Below are 16,109 nucleotides of genomic sequence, written 5' to 3' on the forward strand. Positions count from 1 at the left end.
GCGGGGCCCAGTATGTGCTCTCTGTATTATGGTATGATATGTGGTAGTTTGGGGGAGCTCACTAAGCTTTGTGCTTACAGTTTTCAGTCTTGGTTTCATGTACTTCTGCAAGCAAAGGGAAGAGCTTGGGATGATGGCATTGCACACACCACAGTGTCAGCTTTTGTCCTGGGAGTTCATTGCAGTTACCATGTTATGTTGATATAGTTCTTTTGTCATGACACATCTATTATAACTTTTTGGGATTTATGACGTACGATTTCATGATATATTATAAATGGTTAATATATTTAGTATTATTCAAACAAAAATTTTGGGGTCGTATTTTGGGTTGTTTTAAAACTACATCGTATGGCTAAACAACCATCCAACCTATCATTGTAATTTTTCATTACTTGTGACTTATGTGCAAGCCTTAGATTTAACACTTATACAAATTTAAACATCTTCATATGCTTGTATAAAAAGCGAAATAACCGTGTTGCAATACAGGGTGGTAGGGAAGGAATAACAATCATGGCAGGAATCATGTAGGCCAAAGTCATTTAACTAACATTAGTCAACCTCCACTTAAAATACAGTTTTTGGCCATTAGCAATAATGTGGCATCTATTACATTCCATATTGATTCCCAACTTTCATAAAAGTACTTGTTATAGAATAAACGAGAAAGCACAAAGAATCATACATACAAAGACATAATATTTAACGTGATCTAGTCAATGTGACCTACGTCTACACAGACATAGGGAGCATTTTTATTCACAAACTCACAAAAAGTAACGGTAAAAATCAAGACACATAAAGACCTCATAAAGATTCTCTAATGATCTCAAAAAAGATAACCTATAAATCCTAGTTAACAAACCATATTTATATACTAGGAATTAACCATGAAACCCTAATGGGTCAAGCCCACCCATTCATAGGTCCAAAATTATGTTAACCAATCACAATACGTTATGCATCTTCTTTTAGAATCTCTAATATTGATAGATGTGTATGGGTGCCTTCCATGCACCTAGGAGCGCCTTTGGCAATGTATGGAGCGAATCAGTAGTTTCTCAGTGCCTCAAAGAGCTTACAACTTATCACTCATGATTAGTCGTGCATCCTCCATGAGCAACGCATTCTCCCCTAGAAAATTTGTCAAAATTGCATCCATGGAGTGCATCCTTCATTAGCAGCACATCTGGAGAATTCAGGAGCGCATTCAGCAACAGACAGCGCATCATCAAAGGCCAAGAATGCATTATCCACAGCGTATCCTCTCATGTGCATCCTCAAAACATCGAGTGCATTTGGTGTAACACCCAGTTTTCAAGTAATTTTAAATTCATCCCTTGGGTTTTAATTATGTCATTATTGGTCCTTGAAATTGGGTGGAATTAGCCCTAAGAAGCCCCAGTGGCAAAATAATAATTATTGGGATCTTGAGTTGTACGTTGGGCGTACATATAGGTATGCTAAGTGTACTAGGGCGTGGCCTAGTACGTTGGGCGTACACATATGTATGCTGGGAGTACATGTTTTCGGGTGCAAACCCTAATTTTTTAGGGTTTGTGGATTATTTAAGCACCATTATGGATCATTTTGCCCAACTCTTTCAGCCTCCAAGTCCTCAAGCCGTTTTGAGTAAACCCTAACCCCATAAGTGAGCATCTTGAGCTTCAAGTGTGATTTTTGTGTGCCAAAAGGAGAAGAAAGTGCATCAAAGGAGTCAAGGAAGGATAGCAAGTTTGTAGATGTTGGATTATCATCTTCTTTGGAAGCTCCAGAAGGTAAAAAACTTCTACCTTTATGATTGGATGGTTTGGATCTTATTTTGGTAGCTTTATGGTGTTCTTTTTGTCCCAAAAGTCCCAATATTATGCATGCTTTGTTTTGGATGTGTTTGGCTGTCCTTTCAGACCCAAGGATGGGTCCTAAGACATAAAAATGAAGTCCATTTAGCTAGTTTGGTTCCTTGTTCTTTGTAGGAGGTCTTAATGGATTAAGACCATCTATTAAGGACTTTTTGGACGACCAAAGTCTTATAGTTTGAGGCTTTTTGGTTCTGAAGTTTGAGCTTAAGTGCTTAATCCATTAAGCACTTATGGAAGTTTTATGCCCCGCGAGGGTACGCCCCGCGTAAGGCAGGGTACGCTCTGCGTACTAAGTCAACCACCCCATAGGTGGTCAATGCGAGGCGAGGTACGCCTCGCGTATGCCTTCGATTTGGGTTTCAGACTTTGGGCTTCGGGTGTAACTCCCGTAGATCAAGGCTAGTCAATTTAAAGACGATAAGCGTCAAAACTGAATTTTTGATAGAAGAGTGTTTAGAATGAATAATCATAACCAAGTTGTAGTATATGTCACAAGGTTTCCGTGCATATAAAGAACGTCGAATCCGAGTTATAACGAAGAAGTTATGACCGTTTGAAGTTTCGCGACAGAACCGGCACGACACAGCGCGAAGTAAATAGTGAATTTATGTTAGAGTGATATTTGGCCTTAGCGAGCTAAATGAAAGACGTAAAATATGTTAAACCGAGAGCATACATAAAACTAACGTCTAAATCTGACTTCGTACGAGGAAGTTATGAATTTTCGAATTTTCAACTTAGCAGTATGCAGCCCAAAGTTCGGATTTGAGATCGAGTGATTTCTAGCCGAAACAATCTAAACGAGAATCCAAGATCTCTCTGGTAGTAGTGCAACGGTAAAAAGACAGACGAAAACGGACGTCAGATGAAGACGTTATGAATTTCTAACAAAGTTTTCCTGTCCCGGCCTACTAAAAATAATCTAATAAAAATAAAGTCAAAATTAGCCGACACATTATAAACGAGAGTTGTAGAGCATAATCTCACCTACGCGTGGATATAAAGAACGTCGAAAACGGAGATCGTACGTGAGAGTTATGATTTTCTGAAGTTCGAGGCACGCATCCCAAAAGGGGAACGCCCCGCGTTCAATTGGGGAACGCCCTCCGTTCAATACTTAGCTCCGGAGTGGCCACGTCGATGCTAAGTCAGCAGATAAGGGATAGGATCGGAACCCCGCTCCTACACACCGCGTTCGAAGGGAACGCCCTGCGTTCGCGACAGACTTCAGCACTATAAATAGAACATGAAGACAGCTGAGTTTGGTTGCCAAATTTCTTTTCTCTCTCCCGTGTTACCTCGTTTTACGTGCAAGAAATACCCCCGTAGCCCCGGTATCATCCCGACACCCGAAGCAAGTCCCGAATCCCCGAAGATCCCGAGAAAAAGAGTTTCCGAGCCGAAGCTCTACCCGCGAGAAGTTTGGTGTGCGAAGATCTTCCAGTTTCACCGAAGAATACTACATTTAGAGTTGTAGTGTTGTCCGATCAGCGTATTATCAAGTGAGTGTGTAGTTACTTTCTTCTAACACATAGATATGAAGTATTTGCTATGAAGTACGTGCTATGTGTTTATACATTGTTTGTTTACTTGAGATGGATGTTGAATTAATGTTTTATACATGTTTTAATAGATTTAAACTGTATATGTGTTTGCATCTACAAATATGTTGGGTAGAACATGAGTAGACGAAATAGTTGACGTGAGACGAAATAATAAGTGTTTTTGAACTCAACGTGTTCATTAGGTATTTTTGAACTCTATGTGTTCACTTGGTGTTTTTGAACTCTATGTGTTCGTTAGGTATTTTTGAACTCTATGTGTTCACTTGGTGTTTGAACTCAACGTGTTCATTAGGTATTTTTGAACTCTATGTGTTCACTTGGTATTTTCGAACTCAATGTGTTCATTAAGTATTTTTGAACTAGATTTGTTCACTTGGTGTTGTTGAACTGAGAGTGTTCACTAAGTGTTTTAGAACTAAGTATTCACCAGATGTTTTGAATTAAGTGTTCACTAGGAGTTTTAGAACTAGGTGTTCGTTAAGTAAGTTGAACTAAGTGTTTACCGGTTGTAATTTGAGGACCTTGGCAGTGGTGGACATGGTGTCAATTCCTTAGGTCGATCCTTAGGAATAAATGAATAAATGATAGTTGATTCTTAGGGTAAATCCTTAAGAAATAAAGGAGTTAATGGGGATGGGTAATTTGGATTGATTGATTGATGATTGAATATAATAATTATATTATTGTGGGTCGAAAACCCTATATGCTCACCAAGCTCCCAAGCCTGACCCCCTCAGTTTTCTTTGCATTATAGGTAATGGCACAAGAGTATAATTTGGTTAATTTAACGAGAGATTTTGGATTATAGACCGGTAGTTGTAAATAACTGTTATAAGGTTAAATTGTACTTTTTATGATTTTTGGTCTGTATCGGAACATGACATCCCGAGGTTTTATTATTTAATGAAAAGTACATTCTCTTTGAGAAATGTTTTGATAAAGGTTTATCATATTTTGTTTGGGAACAAATTTCGCAACTATTTTATTTAAAAGATTACTCTGATGTTAAAACAAAGCATAAACAAATTAGTCTTTTATGGCCGTGAAATTTGAGGATGTCACATCGGGTATTAGGCCATCTGTTGGGCTTTGATACTTGGGCCCTAAGGGACTATTTGGATAAGTGTGTCTGGATAATTAGAGGATTGGACCTTTAGATATTGGGCCAATCATGGGCCTTGAGGTAATTTGGGCCTTTTGGATCAAAGATTTGGACTTGGGCCTTGGCCCAGTTAGGGAAGGGGTAAAATGGAAATTTACCCTATGTATAAACCATTAGTCAAGGATGGTAATCCAATTGTTAATTGGATATTTGTTTGGTTGTGATAGTTCGGGATTTTTGTGAACCAGCAGTCGGAGGTCAGTATGATTCGGCATTGCGTGGTGAGTTGTCCTCATTGTACTTGAGGGTCGAAGGCACCAATGTCAGCTCATTGGATTTATATCATGTTATTCATGTTGCTATGCTGCTTTGATATGTCAGATCGGTATCCTGGTAGATAGGATGTTGTTATGCTTAGTGATCTGTAGATCTGTTTGACTGGTTGTAGACTACTATATGATCATCTGTTATATGTGCACATGTTTGGACAGTGGTTGAGGCTTCACTGCTTTGTGCGTAAGTCAACAGGTCGGGGCATACCAACCTGATGGTTGAATGGGCCCGAGGGTATTCCATCCCGAGGATGATTGGACCCATAGTATGTTGGCATTTCAACCCGATGGTTGAGGGGCCAAGGGTATTCCATCCCGAGGATGATTGGACCCATAGTATGTTGGCATTCTAACCCGATGGTTGAGGGTTCTGGGGTATTCCAACTCGATGGTTGATTGGACCCATAATATGTTGTTTTGTATATGTGGTATTGTTTGTGTGTTGGTATTTGGGGGGAAACTCACTAAGCTTCGTGCTGACAGTTTTGGTTTATGGTTTCAGGTACTTCAATGGATCGTGTCAAAGTGAAGGTGTGACCGTACACATCCTCGCGTTTTTGGACTTATGATTTCTGGGAAACTCTGATAATGTGAATGTTTTGAAAACTATGTGGAAAGCGATTCTGATTTTAAATAATGTTTTGGGAACAATGTTTTTTTATAAACACTTCTTTAGAAAAAGGGTTTTTTGAAAAGTTTAAATTTTATGAATTGTTATGGATATTACAAGTTGGTATCATAGCCTTGGTGTGAGTGAATTGGAGGAACACTCGTGTGAATACCATCTCAAACTAAAGAGAAAGATTTTCAAATGGTTTTCAAAATACTTAAGGAGTATGCGATGTGTACGATCAGTCGGAGCCGGTAAGTAGACCCCAAAATACCATATTGTTATTTGATATTGTCATATGATAGAACAACATGCTAGTGATAGGCTATGGATCTTCATGAATTTCATGATAGAATTGCCTGATTATATGATGCATGATAGCCTAGGACCTTTCTTTTATGGGATTGACATCATTACTGTAGTTGCTTAGTGTATGCATCATAGTTGTACATAACTAAGATTCTATAGCCTGAGAATATTTGGTTTAACCTTATTTCATGTTCTTGTTTGATGAAAGGCTTAGGGTAGGATCAGTGACTGTCTATAGGATCCAGTGTTATGTATGGCTAACATACACAAGTGTTGCAGGTTTGGTGGAAGTTTCATGAGTGAGTGCAGTGTTTAGTGAGTCAGCGCAAGGAATGATTAGCCACTCTGGGGAGAGTGAAAGCAGGGTGAAGGTGAATCCGTGGTACGGGGAGTTGAAGATCGAGGATTTTGTATTAGGATTTGTCTGATTTTATGGCATTTTAGTGCCAGTCGGCTCCTCTACGCAAATGTCGCTTGCTTTGTGCTTTGAGGAACTCATGAGTGATGTGAGTTAGCTATTAAGTGAATATGTCAAGTCACATGATAGTGATGGATTTGACCCTGCTGCGTAGTTCTCGTTTGAGTCTAACCTACATTTTTAGCTATAAAATATTAACAAAATTTTACAAACTTGTTAACAAATTATATTATAAATGTACGGTGTCACTAATCTTTTCACCAAAATTTGTTTGGAATTTTGCAGGTTCCTTAAAAGTGATGTTGTTCCATATGCTTTCATTATCCACTTCTTCTACAAACACCTTAGTAGGTTCTCGGTTCATAAACACTTGTTGCTCGAGTGCATGTAGCCGTTTCAACACCTCCTCTAAGCTTGGTTTCCCACTACGTCCACCTCTACCGTGAGAGCAACCACTAGAAGATATATTAGACGAAGATTTGTCTTGTCTCCTAAAATGGTCCCGTACAGGGGATGGAACTGAATTTCGTTCACCATATACATACTCTTGACATGACATATAATAAGAAGACGTCATCTCATCATCACTCGGTGACGTGTTATGTCTTGGTCGTCGTCCCTCCTAAAACAATTTAACATATTAAAAATTCATATAAAAGTGGAATCATGAATTTTTAAAATTAAAATAATATTTTAAAAACCTTTGTCATGTCAAAAATCTTGTTCACATCAACTTATTTCAATTTTTTGGTATCACTCCATCATTTGATCCGAAGTGTGTCTCTGTTTATTCGTAACGCAAATCCACCAGCATGAACAGCTGAAAGCATCTAATATAGTCATATCTAAAATTTTCACAATTATAGTAATAAAAATTAAAATAACTAACATAGCAATAAATCCTGAAACGGAGTATTTAAAAGTTTTGCGACGCTCCGGCAGTGAAAAATATATATATTCATCTTGATCTATGTATCCTTAAGGTCATCATAGGTAAACTCCTACAAATGGCTACTCCTAGCAAAACTGCCAAAAAATAAAAATTAATAATAATATACATTAACATTAATAATATAAAACTTTCAAATTAGACAAAAAATACATGTTCCAAACATCCAAATTCTCAGAAAAAAAAAAAAAAGAACATAGTCTTGTGGCACCCGATCATATAATTCTTTTTCCAAAAATCATTCACACAAAACGTATATAAGACACACTCTAACTGCATCATCGTCGGTAGCTTCAAAGAATGGATGGTTTAAAATAAAACTTTTCAACTCATAAATTTTCACCGAACTATTTGTATGGTTCGGAAAAAGACGTTCCCGCAATAAACATCTATTTTTACTACTATTTTTTTTCTGAGACTTTTTTCCCAGTCATTTTAGGATACACACCAAAATTAAACTCGGTTATCAAACAAAACTCTTCCGGGCCATAAACCATTTTCGTATATCCCAATCTAAAATATAACCGTTTTATGTCATCTGAGGATAAAACGGCGTCCGGCCGTAGCTGATGAAGAAACATTTTATGGAATATTAACCCGTCCCATTGATTAAAACACAAAGATCTTATCATATTTTCAGGATTGTTGAAGAAATTGTCCATGATGTCTCTAAGAAAATCGCAGAGAGAGAGAGAGAGAGAGAGAGAGAGAGAGAGAGAGAGAGAGATTCTCTAAAAAAGATAGTGAAAAATGGAGAAAAAAATGTTTGTATACAACAAAAGTACGAAATCGCAGATGGAAAGGCGAAATTGCAGATGGACTTAATCCATCTGCGATTTTAATGGCTAATTTTGTAATTTGGGTTTTTTGACTACTTTCCACGAAGTAATTAGTATATTTGGCTAAATTTGTAATTTTCTCTAACAACAACTATAGATATCATTCAACCATATATTATATTTAATTTTATTTATGAGTAACCCACATGTAGAGGACACTGGGACAATTTAGATTATAGAATTTTAAATGATGTTTACGTTATCATATAATTCTAAATAAACAACGTTTATACCAACTTATTCTAAGATTTATTATATAAGAGCTAACAACAATGTTATTGATATATTTGAAAAAATATATATTTGTAAAAATTCCAAATTTATTATTGTATTCTACGCAACGCACGGGTATTCATCTAGTATATTATATAGTAGCGGACATCATCCTAACATCATATTGATTTGAAACTTATATAACTCTTCACATTTCCTTATTAATTTGATATATGATTATTAAATATTCATATTAATATGGTATGATTTGAAAGGTTTTATAACTTTATTCTTAGTAACTTTTTACTATAAAAGAATTCAATTATTTGAGTAAAAATACACACGTACTCACACACAAATCACATAAAAAATATAGAGAAAACGAATATAAAGAAACGTTAGAAAGGTTTTTATGTTGGTTTAAGTTTTTTCGACCAGCAAATTATAATGTTAAAACTTTTTATTTATATGATTGTTATATATTACTAGTAGAGTAGTTTAATAGTTTTAATTATGTTCCATAGACTAAAAATTGGCTTACAAACATTGTTAAATATTAAATATGAGTGAATGAAATTACTTTCCCACTAAATTTATGAGTATCAAATAATGGTTCCCATATTATTATTATAGTTACGTTTTATGTCTATTTTATAGTTCAAAATCAAATTTATTTAATTGGTTGATGATTTGGATTTTCATTTGAGCATTTTGATATTATTAATAATAAATTATCATATTAAAATCTCCGTATGATACAACTTTTGATATTTATAACTTTGTACAATTTTTGTGACTACAAAAGAAGATAATATTTTTATGTTTGGGTGTTTAAAACTTTAAAAAAATTGTATTCATAATTATTTACCCAATTATTACATTTGGTAAAAAAAATTACAACTGAATTAATTGTAATTTTTTTATTACTATAAAAATGTCAATTGTTTGAGGAAACACACATAGAGAGACAAATCATATAAAAAATCATAGAGAAACGGATATGAAGAAATATTTGGAAAATTTAAAGGTTTGTGTGGTTCAAGGTTTTTCGTCACATTCAGAGAGGCAAATTACAATATTAAAACTTTTAGTTTGTACTTTTGTTATAATATGATAAGAATAACTTAAAAGTTTTTGTAATGTTTCATTTAAAGAAATAATATGATGCAAATAACTCTTAAAAGACTTATTTAATAAACATATTACACTTATTAGGCAACAACAAAAATCATTAATTAAAATATTAAATAGAAATTTGAAAACTTATGAGAGTTTGAAGTCATGCAAACAAAATAGATGGTATAAAATAACAACAATGTTTAAATGAACTTTTTATATTTATAAAAATTATTATTTTATATTTAATAGTAATACTTTAATTATTTTTCATAACATACATTTGTCATAAATTTTAAATGATATAGTTTTATTTATGTGCAACATGCATGTATCCGGTATCCACCTACTTTTATAGGGTTAATGACCTAGAAATGTAACGAATTTTTGTCTTTGTCCAGGTGATATCATACTGCGGAATGTAAGGCATACTGCGGAATGTAAGGCATGTGTGTGATATCATACTGCGGAATGTAAGGCATGTGTGTGACGTACAACTACCGCGCCAGCTCCTCCCCCTTCGAAGAAGAGGTACCTGAAACCAAAACTGAAAACTGTAAGCACGAAGCTTAGTGAGTTCCCCCACTGTACCACATACCAAATAATCACATAACAAACATATACTGTCAGGCATATCTGGGTGCCCGACCTACCCCTTCGGTCCACTCGACCGGATACTGACTAGCATATCTGGGTGCTGGTCTCCCCTTCGGTCCTTACGACCGGACACTGCCGGGCATATCCGGGTGCCCGACCTGCCCCTTCGGTCCTTACGACCGGATATTGCCAGGCATATCTGGGTGCCCGACCTACCCCTTCGGTCATTATGATCGGATACTGGGGACTATTTCACCCCCTACTACTATCACGTAACACATAGCACATAATCACATCATACTAACACATAAACATGTTACAGATAGCAGCAACCTTAGATGAGTGTCATAGAGACACTCATCTATCATACAACTCCTACTGGTGGGCTGGCATTGTGGCCGTAGACCCACCGCTACTGGAAGGTAACTCACCTCAAAATAGCTGCTGATCGGTGTGGGAACTGACTGTCTGCTGCTGCTGCCGCTCCGGAAATCCTCCGGCTATAATTCCCAAAAAAATACTCAGTCAAACACCGCTAATTTCCCCCATCAGGTAAAATGACCATTTTACCCCTGATCAACTCCAAAGTCAAAGTGAGGGTCAACTTCCAGTTGACCCGACTCGCCGAGTTGGCTCGCCCACTCGTCGAGTCCCGTCCATTTGATTGTCCTTAATCCCGTCTTTACTCGTCGAGTTAGGCTTTGACTCGACGAGTTCGCCTTCTAAACTGATGTCCAAGTCCTTCATCCTACTCGCCGAGTTGTATGAACAACTCGTCGAGTTCGTCTTCATCCGATGAACACTTTATACTGTGACTCGCCGAGTTGTATGAACAACTCGTCGAGTCTGTTCTTGATCTAAGAAGGTTGCCTTGAACTCGCCGAGTCGGGGAATTGACTCGCCGAGTTCTTTCATGGATGAGTTCGGCTTCCAACTCACCGAGTCCACCCGGGACTCACTACTCTGCTCGGCATGAACGAAAAGGGGGAAAAACTCGGGGACTTGCGGCTCGACTCGCCGAGTCTGATGAGCGACTCGCCGAGTCTGCCACATGCAAATATACACTCGATCTTGCTCGAAACCAGTTCATGCCATTTACAGATCTGGGTTCTTAGGGCAGGATTTTCACGTAAAGTTTCCAACTTTACGTGTAGAAATGCATAGAATGGGGATTAAAGGCGAAATAAGGGCTAAGAAGGTAGATCTAGGACATTCAAGCAATTTACTCCATAAAGGTTATAGATCTGAGCTTCTGGAGCTCAAACATGACTAAATCTAGCGGATAATCAACCTATTGTGAATTCTACTTCATGCACAAGCTTGGAAAAAGGTTCAAGAAGAGCTCAAAAGGTTCTCTAATGGGGTTTTAAGCATACAAACAGAAAGGAGCAGAGATATACCTCAGAGAACTCTGAAATAGCACCAAGATATCTGGTCTCCTTCTTCTCTTCTTGATCCACTTTCCTTCTTCTCCCAAAATCTTCAAGAAATCACTCTAAACACTTCAATCTCACAAGAAACGAGTTAGGGTTTGATGTAGGGCGCTCTGAGGGTGAAAAAGGGCGAGCTTGAGCCGCACAAGCTAGCTTAAATAGAGGGCAAACCCTTGGAATTAGGGTTTCATCAGACAGCGGGGACTCGCCGAGTCTGGAATATGGACTCGCCGAGTCGCCAACTTAAACATGCTCCGGATCCCGTCTCTACTCGGCGAGTCGGACCTACAACTCGCCGAGTCCAAGGCTAAAAATGAAAAACACTAAGATAAATTTTACGTACCAGGAACTTGGTGCTACGAATCTCCCCCACTTATTTTTAGACTTCGTCCTCGAAGTCTGCTGCTCGATCCTGAAACAGCTCAGGGTAATGCTCCATCATTTCTTCCACCGGCTGCCAAGTCCACTCGGACCCCTTTCGGTCTGCCACTGCACCTTCACTAATTCCACCCTCATGTTCCTTAGATCCTTCGACTTCCGGTCGAGGATTGCGACTGGGCGCTCAATGTAATTCAGGTTGTCATCAACCTGTATATCCTCTAATGGCACCACCGCTGAATCATCCACGAGACACTTCCGCAACTGGGAGACATGGAAGGTGTTGTGGATCTGGCTGAGCTCGGCTGGCAGATCCAGCCTATATGCCACCTTGCCCACCCGGGCTGCAACCATGAACGGTCCAATGTATCTCGGGCCCAACTTGCCCTGCTTCCTAATTCGGATGACGCCTTTCCAAGGCGACACTTTCAGGAGAACCATATCCCCGACCTGGAACTCCAGGTCTGATCGACGCATGTCGGCATAACTTTTCTGCCGACTATCTTCCTGATGTAGATATCGGCCACTGGCACTGGCACCCGGTGCCGTGCCACTATCTCCCTGATGTAGATATCGGCCAACTTCTCGGCCGAGATACTTTCCTGAATCGGAATAAAATGGGCGCTCTTGGTCAATCGATCCACGATGACCCAAATCGAATCCACTCCTCGCGCCGTCCGGGGAAGCTTTATGATAAAATCCATCGTAATATCCTCCCATTTCCATAATGGGATGTCCAACGGCTGCATCTTGCCGTGCGGTCTCTAATGCTCGGCCTTGACCTTCCTGCAGGTCAAACACCGCTCGACATACCACGCCACGTCCCGCTTCATGCAGGGCCACCAATAGTCTAGGCGAAGATCCCGATACATCTTCGTCGCCCCTGGATGAATAGAAAATCGGGATTTGTGCGCCTCCTCCATCAAGATCTGGCGCACGCCTCCGTGATACGGTACCCACACCCTACGGTGTAATGTCAATAACCCTCGGCTATCATAATCGAAGGAGGTGACTTGACCCACTATTCGCTCACTCTTCCGATGTTCCTCCTTCATAGCCTCCTGTTGAGCCTCCCGAATATGCTCCAACAGGGGAGTCACCACAGTCATCCTCATGCAAATATCCCTGATCGGCGCTGCCTTGCGGCTAAGCGCATCGGCCACCACATTGGCCTTCCCCGGGTGGTAAAGGATCTCGCAATCATAATCCTTCACCACGTCCAACCACCGACGCTGCCTCATGTTCAGATTTGGCTGATCCATGAGGTACCTCAAACTCTTGTGGTCCGTGTAAATGGTACATCGAACCCCGTAGAGGTAATGTCGCCAAATCTTGAGGGCGAAAACCACCGCCCCCAACTCCAAATCATGCGTCGGGTAGTTCGCCTCGTGAGGCTTCAGCTGCCTCGAGGCGTAAGCAATGACATGCCCCTTCTGCATCAACACTGCGCCTAAGCCTGAGATCGACGCATCGCAATATACCACAAAATCCTCCACGCCCTCGGGCAGGGCTAAGATCGGCGCCTCGTACAATCTCTGTCTCAGAGTCTCGAACGCTGCCTGCTGCTCAGGCCCCCATAGAAAGACCACGGCTTTCCTAGTCAACCGTGTCAGGGGTATGACTATCTTGGAGAAATCCTAAATGAACCTCCGATAGTAGCCTGCTAATCCTAGGAAACTCCGAATCTCGGATGGAGACTTCGGAACCTCCCACCTCATCACGGCCTCCACCTTGGCCGGGCCTACTGAAATCCCGTTCTGATTGACGAGGTGCCCAAGAAACTGCACCTCGCACAACCAAAACTCGCATTTAGAGAACTTGGCGTACAAGCTCTCGCATTTGGAGAACTTGGCGCACAACCAAAACTCGCATTTGGAGAACTTGGCGTAATCCGCAGGGTAGCTGGAGCTGGCGCCTTAACCGGCGCTGATGCTGTCAACTGGGGGCAATTGGCCTTCTTGTGGCCCCTCTGGTTGCAGTGGAAACACAGAAACTCAGACGTCTGCATCACCGGTGCAGGAGCGGTACAATCTCGGCTGAAGTGCCCTGACTTGCCGCATTTATAGCAGCCTGACGATCCCATCTTGCACGCTCCCTCGTGCGCCCTGCCGCATTTCTTACAGCGGCCCCGCCCCTATTGGCCTTTCGGCCCCACATCCAATCCCTTGGGCTTCTTCCCCGAAGCCCCCATAACATGTCCCTCCTCCGCTTTCCTCTTCCGGATGTGCTCCAGATCTATCTCCCTCTCCCTCGCCCTGGCAATCATAGAGTCCAAGGTGGGGAAAGCTGAAAAACTGACATGCTCCCGAATATCAGCTCGGAGCATATCATGGTAGCGGGTCCTCCTCATGTCCTCATCACCCGCATACTGGGGCACCAACAATGCTCTCTCCCGGAACTTGGCGGTGATCTCCGCCACAGTCTCCCTCGTCTGTCTCATATCCAAGAACTCCCTGGCCAGCTGCTGAAGCTCGACCGTCGGCGCGAACTCTGCCCTGAACCTGGTCACGAAGTCCGACCAAGTCATTTCCTCGACAGCCGAGGCTCCCAACGAGTCCCCCACGGACTCCCACCAATCCTTAGCTCGATCTCGTAAACACCCTGTTGCGAACCTCGCCTTCGACCCCTCAGGGCAGAAGCTAATTATCTGTGCAGACTCAATGTCGGCAATCCATCGTCTGGCAGCTATGGAGTCCTTTGCCCCATGAAAATCTGGCACACCACTGCCCCGAAAGTCCTTGAAGGACAGCGTGCGAGATCCCGACTGGCCAGATGCCATGTCGCTCCTGAATGCCCGGAGGCGATCCTCCACCAACTCCAATATCCCTTCCTTGATTGACCCGAAGATGATGGGGGTCGACTCAAGGATGCCTCTGGTGATCTCAGACGCGATGAACTCACGTAGCCCCTCATCTACTGGCTTGGAACCTGATCCCGAACCCGATCCCTCTCCTGTACTGCCAACTGCTGGCCTCGAACGTAGTACCACCATTCTGAAATACAAAAGAAATAACAACTGTTAGCGATACTGATACCTCTGGAGGGATCACACCTACTACAAGTTTCCTGGTCCTATCTTGGCCTTCCTTGATTCGGGTACGGATCCTCTGCTTTCAGTAGTACGGGCCCATACTACCTTCCACATCTATCCGTACCTTCTCCAAGGACTGCCTTGACTCCACCAGGTCCCTGCCACTACCGCTGACCACTGCTATACTCATCCTAGGCTTACCCTAGGAAAATCTCGATCTCCACTCGACCCGGTCCTCAGCTGCTGAAGGCCTCCTTGTGATGCCAGTTAGTCATTACCTGAACACCATCACATGTGATGAGGCTCAGATAATCCTTCGAGTAACAGATTCGTTCCTATAACGGTTAGACTCAAACAAGAGCTGCGTAATAGGGCCAAATCCAGCACTCTAAGATTATTCAACCCTGATCACATGTGACGTGACGTATTCACTTAATGGCTAACTCCCATCACTCAAAATCCCACAAAGCACAAAGCAAACAGCATTTGGACAAAAAGGAAACAATCTCAAGCAACTCTATCCTCACAGAGAAAAACTGAACTAGCATACAATGCTAAACTCATACTATCAGGCATAACCTAAACAGGCTATCCTACCGCTGTCTACTCAATTCTAGCATGCAACTTTTCATACACTGAAACACATAAAGCAGGCACATAAGGCATCACTCCTAGATCCTTAGTCCTATTCTAGCATGCTGTTCTACTAAAACTGATAAGCATAACATAAGATTGTATAGGTACTTTGGGGAATACTTACTTGAGCTTGGCTGGTCGCGCACATTACACACTTTGTTCTTTCTTAAACCCTTTACTTAGCCTTTTAGAAAACATTTTCTTTTTCCAAAATCCTTTAATCCCTGGATTTGAGTTCAAACACCCCCGAAGGTGTGTCTGAATCCCTCAAACCAGGGCTCTGATACCAACTTGTAACATCCCAAAAATACGAGCCAAAAGTTTCATTTTTAAGAACACGTACTTAGCAAAACATCAGGAATAAAACATTCAACGATCATATCATTTCACAAAAGATATTGCATGTCTGGAAAACATTTTTATAAAACATAAAAGTGTCAGAGTACAAATCCCCAAGTGATATCACATTGCGGAATGTAAGGCATGTGTGTGATGTACCGCTACCGCGCCAGTTCCTTCCCCTTCGAAGAAGAGGTACCTGAAACCAAAACTGAAAACTGTAAGCACGAAGCTTAGTGAGCTCCCCCACTGTACCACATACCAAATAATCACATAACAAACATATACTGTCGGGCATATCTGGGTGCCCGACCTACCCCTTCGGTCCACTCGACCGGATACTGACTAGCATATCTGGGTGCTGGTCTCCCCTTCGG

This window comes from Lactuca sativa, chromosome 6 (genome assembly GCF_002870075.4).
Source record: "Lactuca sativa cultivar Salinas chromosome 6, Lsat_Salinas_v11, whole genome shotgun sequence".
NCBI lineage: Eukaryota > Viridiplantae > Streptophyta > Magnoliopsida > Asterales > Asteraceae > Lactuca > Lactuca sativa.